Here is a 9,743-nt window from a genome sequence, read left to right as displayed (position 1 = left end):
GATCACTTGGATCATTTGAAAGGTGTACTGGATGTTCTTAAAAAAGAAAAATTGTTTGCTAACCTAAAGAAATGTAATTTTTGCATGGAAAAAGTTATTTTATTGGGTTATATGGTGAGTTTTAATGGCGTAGAAGTGGATGAGGAAAAGGTGAAAGCAATAAAAGATTGGCCGACACCTAAATCTGTGACTGATGTACGTAGTTTTCATGGGTTGGCTAGTTTTTATAGGCGATTTGTGAGAGATTTTAGCACCATTGTTGCACCTTTAACTGACGTGATAAAAAAGAACGTGGGGTTTAAATGGGGTAATGCACAAGAACATTCCTTTAAAATGCTTAAAGATAGGCTATGTTATGCTCCATTGTTGCTTTTACCTGATTTCACTAAAACTTATAAGATTGAATGTGATGCCTCCAGGATTGGTATTGGAGCTATTTTGATGCAGGATAAGAATCCCATTGCATATTTTAGTGAAAAGCCCAATAAGGGAGGATTGAACTACTCCACGTATGATAAAGAATTGTATGCCTTGGTGAGGGCATTGGAGACGTGGCAACACTACTTGTGGCCTAAAGAATTCGTGATCCACTATGATCATGAATCATTAAAGCATTTGAAGGGGCAAAGTAAGCTAATTCGTTGTCTTGCCAAATGGGTAGAGTTCATTGAAACCTTCCCATATGTCATTCAGTACAAGCAGGGGAAAGAGAATGTCGTGGCTGATGCGCTTTCTCGCAGGTATGCCTTAATTACTACACTTAGCACTAAGCTATTGGGTTTTGAGTACATAAATGATTTATATGCTAAAGATTTTGATTTTGCTAAAGTGTATGAGGCATGTGATAAAGTTGCATTTCATAAATTCTATAGGAATGATGGATATTTGTTTAGGGAGAATAGACTTTGTGTGCCTAACTGCTCCTTAAGAGAGTTGCTTGTGCGAGAGTCATATAGCTGGGGTTTGATGGGACATTTTGAGGTACAAAAGACTTTAGATATTTTGGATGAACACTTCTTTTGGCCACATATGTATAGAGATGTAGAGAGAGTGTGTTCTAGATGCATTTCATGTAAACAAGCTAAGTCTAAGGTCTTACCTCATGGCCTTTATACTCCTTTGCCTGTACCTAGTGAACCTTGGGTAGACATTTCAATGGATGTCATATTAGGTTTGCCTAGGTCCAAAGGGGGTATGGACTCTATATTTGTGGTGGTTGATAGATTTTATAAAATGGCACATTTTATTCCTTGCCATAAAACTGATGACGCCACAAATATAGCCAATTTATTTTTTAGGGACATTGTGCAATTGCATGGCATTCCTAGGACAATTGTGAGTGATAGGGATGTTAAATTCCTTAGCTACTTTTGGAAGGTTTTGTGGGGAAAGTTAGGAACTAAGCTATTGTTTTCTACTACTTGTCATCCTCAAACCGATGGTCAAACCGAAGTAGTTAATAAGACTTTAGCTACCTTATTGTGTGCGGTCATTCAAGGGAATTTAAAATCATGGGTAGAATGCGTACCACTTGTTGACTTTGCTTATAATAGAACTGTGTATGCTTTTACTAATTTTTCTCCATTTGAAATTGTTTATGGTTTTAATCCTTTGACTCCATTGGATTTGATGCCACTACCTTTGAATGAGATAGCTAGCTTAGACGAATGACACAAGGGTGACTTGGTGAAGAGGATCCATGAACAAGAACAATAGAACATTGAAAAAAAAGAACCAACAATATTCATCTCATGCTAATACGGGGCGCAAGTTCGTTACTTTTGAACCAGGAGATTGGGTATGGGTGCATATGAGAAAAGAGAGGTTTCCTACTAAAAGGAAAACAAAGCTACACCCAAGGGGTGATGGACCTTTTCAAGTGGTAGAAAAGATCAACAATAATTCATACAAGTTGGATCTACTAGGTGAGTATAAGGTCAATGCAACTTTCAACGTTTCTGATTTATCCCTTTTTGATGTAGGTGATGATTCGAGGAAGAATCTTTTTTAGGAGAGGGGGAGTGATATGAATCCACAAGCTCCGATTGCGCAGGATGATCTGCATATGCCAAGAAAACCCATCACAAGAGCTGAAGCCAAGAAGGTCAAGGAGACTATGCAAGGACTAAATGAGAAGTTGCTTGAGCAAGAGTCAATGAGGGCCATGGACACTAAAGAAGAGGACTTTCTTGAATAGCCTAAGATGGTAAATTGTCTAAAGACGTGTGAAGCTAGAACCTTAAGCCAATAAGGGTTGTTTCGCGAATTTTATGGACTAAATAGTGGGCCAATTGTGTCGATTAAGCGTGGCATGTGACTTGCACATGTTTCATTAAATGACATGGCATGCTTAAGGTTTTGTGGGGCCATTTTATTGGCAAAATTGATGCCATAGCCTATTTTTATTGGTTGAACTGATGTCATGGGTTTCTTTTATTTTCTATAAGTAGCCAACGCACTGTTGTATTAGAAAGATATATTTTTTTGATTGAATACAATTCCAAGTGAGGTTTATTTCTCTTCAAGTTCTTCATTGAACTTTCACCAAACTTATCAAAGGTGCTACCTTTGTGGCGTTCATCCATTGATTTGATATTCTTGGTTTGTGCTTCACGTCAAGCAATAGGTCAAGGATCCACTACCATGTCGAATCTTATTTTGGGTTTGGGGTTTTGATAAATTTGATTTGGGGTCTCCGAACGTTCATTCTTGGGTTTCCGCATCAAATAGGGTTGGTGCCACGGTAGAACATGTAGGGACCTCTGACTTTAGAATTGATGATATACATATTAACTTCATCAGCAATGATGAAACTAATGGGGAAGATGAAACAATGGTGGAGCACTATACTGAGGAAGAAGAGATACTAGAAAGTGATGATGATACCAATATTGAGGATTTTTATGGGGTAAACATGTTATGTTGTCACCATGTATCTTATTTGTATAAATAACTAAAAATATATTTACTATGCATCCTTTTAATATACAATTATCTTATTAAATATTGTGTATAATATTGCAGACATGGCACCAAGAGGTCTTTAATCCCTAAGGCATAAGCTACCAGTATGGCCACCCAGGAGCATGCAGCAAATGCGATACAACCGAAGCATGTCGGTGCTAATGCATCACCGAGTGAGCAATCGGGAACCCATCCCGATCTACAACCATTTGTTAGGGATACTTAGGGTGAGTTCCCCACCCATATAAGCAGCGTCAGTAAGATTATGATTCTTTAATTTTTTAAATAAATTGATTTTTTTATATACATGTATATATATAATGAATCCTTAAATTATTTGTTCAACATCGACCTCATCATCACAGTTGAGGTCAAGGCATGATGCAGCCAAGAATAGTACGCTCTGTAGGCACCTGTAGATGAAACATTAGCATATTAAGATTGAGATTCTTCCAGGCTACACGGCACCGATGGGCGATTGGTCCCTAGCCTAGGTACGGGAGGTCAGCATTATATGCCGACAATTTGCTCCAGTCACCTACTTTAGGTGGACACAGGTGACTGAGGAGCAGCACTTGGTTCTCTACGAGTGCATATTGGTATGTTTTCCAAACAGTTCTATCAATTTTAATATACTACATTATTTACTTTCTAACATTTTATATGTACTTCATATATATATGGAGTTTGATATTGACATTCTCACTAACCCTCATGTCAAAATGGCGGTGAACAGGAACTTGTGTACTCAGTTTAAGATTTATCACCACAAAATGCACGGATATTTTAAGGCGATGGGTTATGAAGTTGAACGACACCCGTATGATAAGATCTCCCATGAAGATTTGGAGTTGGTGTGTCGACATTTTTGTGACCCTCACTACTAGGTGATGTGTTTTGATTAGAACTACTTTTTGGTATTAATGTGGTTTATTATCTCAATAAATCTTTTCTGTAGGATATCTACCAAATAAATGTTGAGAACCGAAGAAAATTAGATACAATGCATTATGGTGGGTCGAAGTTATTTGTGCATCATTAAGCGGTAATTTCTATAAAACTAGCTTAGTCTTACATTACAAGTGTTCTATATGTTTACATTTCCAAAGTTGTTAATATAAGGTTTTATATGATAATGTAGTGTGATCCCGTCATTGGACAACTGGAGAGCATGTCTTCCTTTTATCAGAGAACACATCAAAGGCCATCGGAGGAGTGGTGCCAAGGTGCTCAAAGTAAACATGTTAGCCAATTATAGTATTTAGTTAATTATAGAATTCAAAACGCCATAATTACATTGTTATTTAATCATTTTCTACATTTTTATGACTGGAAATAGGAGAGGATTTTCTGGATAAGGGATGCAAATGTTTTTTAGGGTAGTCAGCCACCCACAGATGACAAGATCTGCGATTAGGTGCTTAGGCATCCACTAAGGGGTTACGTGAAAGGTCTTGGGATAGAGCGAGCGCATTAAGACATCGAGACTCAGGCAACGGCCATGGTTTAAAAGTTGGACACACTTAGTACGAAGAATGAGATTTTAGAAGCGTAGGTGCAAGAAATGATGGTGGTCTATAAAGCGCAGTTGGATGAAATGATGCCCTGGAAAGCATAGAATGAAGAAATGATGCGCCAACATCATGGGGATGTTGCGGGTGGCTCCTCCCCTCATTAGTATGCATGTAAAAGGTAATGACATAGTACAAACTAGCAATAGGGTCCTAGGGAAATAAGATGACTTTTACATGGTCCAAAAGTTGGGACTTTGACAACTACTAGTATTGCAAACATTTGCACACTCCAATATTTTGCACAAACTCATCCAACTTTTGGATCATGTAATAGTCATCCTATTTTCCTAGGACCCTACTGCTGGTTTGTACTACGTCATTACCATTTACATGCATTCTTCTTCTTCTTGACGATCATCAGAGCAGATTAAGTATATGTCTCTCTTAACATGGTGTTTTCCTAATCAACTATTGAGCATAATCCATGTCTTCTTCGTTTTTCTTACAATGTTGTGGTGAAACTTGTGCTTCTATGTTATATATTATTCAACAACACATTATGAATGAATATTCTACTAAATTAAGTACTTTATTTTTTTGTTAATTTTACTTTTGAGCCAACACAAGGGCTTGGATATGTCTAAGAAAGAGCGAAATGAATATTTTATGAGTTTATAATAAGGAAGAGATAAAGAATGATTATTTCTAAACCGAGTGGGGTCAGTCCCAACACATCTGTGACATTGAACTAGACGTGTCAGAACATACGGTACCAAAAAACTCCTCCCTAGTTGAAAATTATGCGCTTAGAAAATAACCTAGCAAACTTAGTTGATTTTAAGCATTGAAGTGTCCTAGTCGGACATATGAGGTCCAAACTGAGTGTGGTCAGTCCCAACACGTCTGTGACATTGAACTAGATGTTTCAGAGCTAATGGTGCCTAAAAACTCCTCCATAGGAGCTTTTAGCGCACTTAGAAGTAAGGCTAGAATACAAACAAACTTAACAAACTTAGTGGACTTAAGCACTCAAGTGTCCAAGTTAGGCATATGACATCCAAACCCAGTGGGGTTAGTTTCAACACATCCGTGACATTGAGCTCGACGTGCCAGAGCTAATAGTGACTAAAAACTCTTCTGTGGGAGCCTTTTACGCATTTAGAAGCAAAGTTAAAATCCAAACAAACTTAGTGGTTTTAAGCACACAGGTGTCCAAGTAGGGAAAACGATGTCCAAATCAAGTGGGTTCAGTCTCGTTATGTCTGTGACATTGAGTTAGATGTATCGGAGCTGAAGATACCCAAAAAATACTCCTCGATTGAAACTTATACATTTAGAAGCGAACTTAGTAAACTTAGTTAATGTTAAGAGCTCGGGTGTCAAAGTTGGATATACGACATCCAAAACGAGTGGGGTTAGTCTCGACATGTCCATGACATTAAGCTAGATGTGCCAGGGCTAACGGTGCCCAAAAACTCCTTTGCGAAAGCATTTTACGCACTTAGAATCAAAATTAGAATCTAAACAAACTTAGCAAACTTAGTGGTTTTAAGCACTCAGGTGTCTATGTTGCACATATAAGATCCAAACTGAGTGAGGTCAGTCCTGACACATCCGTCACATTGAGTTGGATGCGTCAGAGCTGAAGGTACCCAAAAAATCCTCCCTGGTTAAAAATTATGCATTTAGAAGCGAACTTAGTAAACTTAGTTGATTTTAAGCACTCAGGTATCCAAGTTGGGCATACGAGATCCAAATCGAGTGGGGTTAGTATCAACACGTCCATGACATTGAGTTGTATGTCCTGAAGCTGATGGTGCCCAAAAAATCCTCCTTGAGAGCTTTTTATGCACTTAGGTGCAAAGTTAGAAAGAAAACAAACTTAGCAAACTTAGGGGATTTAAACACTTAGGTGTCCAAGTCGGGCTTATGACGTCAAAACCAAGTGGGATTAGTCTTAGCACGTCCGTGACATTGAGCTCAAGGTGCTAGAACTGACAATACCCAAAATATCATCACCAGGAGCTTTTTATACACTTAGAAGTAAAGTTATAATACAAAAAAAAACAAACAAACTTCGCAAACTTAGTGGTTTTAAGCACTCATGTTTCCAAGTCGGGCATACAAGGTCCAAACTTAGTGGGGTCAGTCCCGACATGTCCGTGACATTGAGCTCGACTAGTTGGAGCTAACAGTGACCAAAACATCCTTGCTGAGAGCTTTTTACGCACGTAGAAGCAAATTTAGAATACAAAAAAACTTAGAAAACTAAGTGGATTTAAGCATTCAGATGTCAAGTCGGGCATACGACGTCCAAATTGAGTGGAGTCAATTTTGACACATTCGTGACATTGAGCTCGATGTATCGAAGCTGATAGTGCCCAAAAACTCATCCTCGGGAGCTTTTTACGCACTTAGAAGCATTGCTAGAATACAAACAATCTTTGCAAACTTAGTGGTTTTAAGCACTTAGGTGTCCAAGTCAGGCATACGAGGTCCAAATCGAGTGTGGTCAGTCTTGACACGTCCGTGACATTGAGCTCGATGTACCAAAGCTGACGGTATCCAAAAAATTCTCCCTGATTGAAAATGATGTGCTTAGAAGATGTTGACTCTGTGTCCAATCCTATTTTGATAATGACAAATCACTTGGTATTTGACCTATGCAATTGAGTTTGTGAACAGGATCATGATTTAGAATGCACGAATAGTAAACTTGATATGGAAGCCACGAGGAACCTAAAGTACATATCACTTAGCTCAATCCATGGAACTAGAGGAATAAAAGGATGAAGAAGCGAGCTTCAAGTTCAAGTTCTTCAATGGGAATGGGTATTTAGAATTGAATGTATTTACATGTCAAAGGATATAATTCGAAGCTCAAATATTCCCTAGATTGACCTTAGGACTCATGCATTTCATGAAATATTCATTTACATTAGTTCTAGGTTGAATGAATTTTTAGAGGCAAATTTTAGAGGCCTCATCGAAGAACTCCATGGCCTCGTCGACGAAAGCATGAAGGCCACATGGCGATGAACAGTTTTTGTCTTGTTGACGAAAAAATAACGAGAGCCCAAAAAGTTCAGACAGTCCTCTCATCAACAAATCATGGCCTCATTGACGAATGAGTGTTGTACACTCGTCGATGAATGTATCCATTTGTCGACGAAGGTTGTAGCACAGAATGAAGTTCGCAGCCCAAATACGGATGAAAACTTTTATTTTTAAATGATCCAATGGACAAGATTTGATCAACTATCGAGAACACTTATAAACCTAATCTCTAAACCCTAGAGCGTCACTTTTTGGCATATTACTAAGTGCCTTGAACTTTTGCCTACATTCTGAGAGCCTTGAACATATTGCTTAATTTGTGCCTCCACTCCAAAGATTTTACATCCAGTTTTGGGCATTTGTTACATTGATCAAAAGGCATTCACGCACATATTTTGCAATCGTCGTTGGTATTGAGGTTTGAGTAGTTTAAGCATTCAAATCTTATTTTCTTGTTTCCCACATTCATTATAATTAATATTTTCTAGGGAGCAAAAATATTGTTGTATATTTTATATTCATTGATTGAACAAAATACTTGAGAAAATTTTTTCTAAAACTAAAATCTTTGAGATATTCAAATCTATATTTTCATTCAAAGATTTGGTATTTGGTTATTGTAAAAACTATCGGATTGGAAAATTCTAAGAACGTCTAGATACATATTCTTGAGGAATATTTTTTGAAAAATATTGTTTAAATCTTTACAATATTCAAAGTCATATTTTTATTCAAAGATTTAATTTTACAAATTATTTGATAGTAAGAACATAGATCTCTGTGTTATTCAAGATTATTTTAAAAAAGATCTTATTTTCTATTCTTGCACAAAGTGATCTGACATCAAATCCTAAGATCTCCAAAGCACTTATTTTTAAGAAATTATTTTTGGGAGATATTGATTAAAAAATAAATTTGGGAAGCATCTCATTACTCATATAACGATCTTATCGTTACGTACATATTGAGTTTCATGTTTTATCATATGATTATGAGCTAGGATTTATCTTGTACTCGCTAGCTTGGTTAGAAGCATTTTGAGTTTTGCAGAAATTGTATTCATTCTTTTGTATTCACGGTTTGGGCTGTGAACCGAGATTGAGGAGGAAGCTACGCCTCTTGTAAGTAGCAGATCGTAAGGGAAGTTCCATCCCAGTTAAAAGAGCAGATTTTAAGTTGAATCCTTCAGTGGGTTGCTCAAGGCGAGAACGTAGACTAGGGAAGGCCGAACCTCATAAAAATTGAGTTTACATCTCTCTTACCCTTACCTCTATTTAATTTTCGCATAATTTTATTTGTGTGAATATTGTGAATATTTTTAAATATATAGTAGGTCATCAAAGTAATTGGGTAAATTAGGTTGATTGATAAAATTACTCATTAGATTGATTAATTAAAAAAAATTAAGGTAGTTGTAAGTATCTTACAAGTTTGTAATTAATAGTTTTCAAAATTAGAACTTGAAAGACTTAATTTTTAAAATACCCAATTCATCTCCCCCCCCCCCCCTGCCTTCCTTGGGATAACACCGGATTTCACAGAAGCAAACCTAGCAAACTTATTTGATATAAGAACTCAGTTGTCCAAGTTAGGCATATGAGGTAGCCACCGAGTGGGTTCAAATCGGACTGATCAAACTCAGCTATTTAAAATTATATCATTTTTTGTTTAACTATGTCCGATCATTCTTGTTATCAAATCATTTTTACTTATAGTACGTACATATTCAAAAATTGTATTCTAATTTTTTGTATAATTATTACTTTATAGGGTCAGCAGGATGTTAGGAGAAGGGTCAGCAGGATGTTAGGAGAAGAGGAGGACGATGCCGAGCACTATAGTCGGATGCGGTTTTTTATTTATATATTATCTAAACAGATTATGTATATATGATGTTTACGAACAATTTGTTATGTGTGTGTGTGTGTGTGTGTGTGTGTGAAGTTATATGAACAATTTTTGAATTTTTCATTAATTAATTCTGGTTCAATATTGTGTGTCCATAAATTTAATTACAGGTTTTGACATGGATTAATGAGTGATTTTTTAAAAAAAAAATTATTTATTTTAAAATTTTGACGACGATTTTCAACCAAGAAATTGTTTCCGTTTTAGTGACAATCTTAGGCTTTTAGTGATGGAATGAAACCGTCACTGATAGTTAGTTATCATCGTCGTTTTGGTTACCAATTCGAAATTGTCACTAAT

This window comes from Malania oleifera, chromosome 9 (genome assembly GCF_029873635.1).
Source record: "Malania oleifera isolate guangnan ecotype guangnan chromosome 9, ASM2987363v1, whole genome shotgun sequence".
Classification (NCBI taxonomy): domain Eukaryota; kingdom Viridiplantae; phylum Streptophyta; class Magnoliopsida; order Santalales; family Ximeniaceae; genus Malania; species Malania oleifera.
This window is presented reverse-complemented; position numbering follows the sequence as displayed.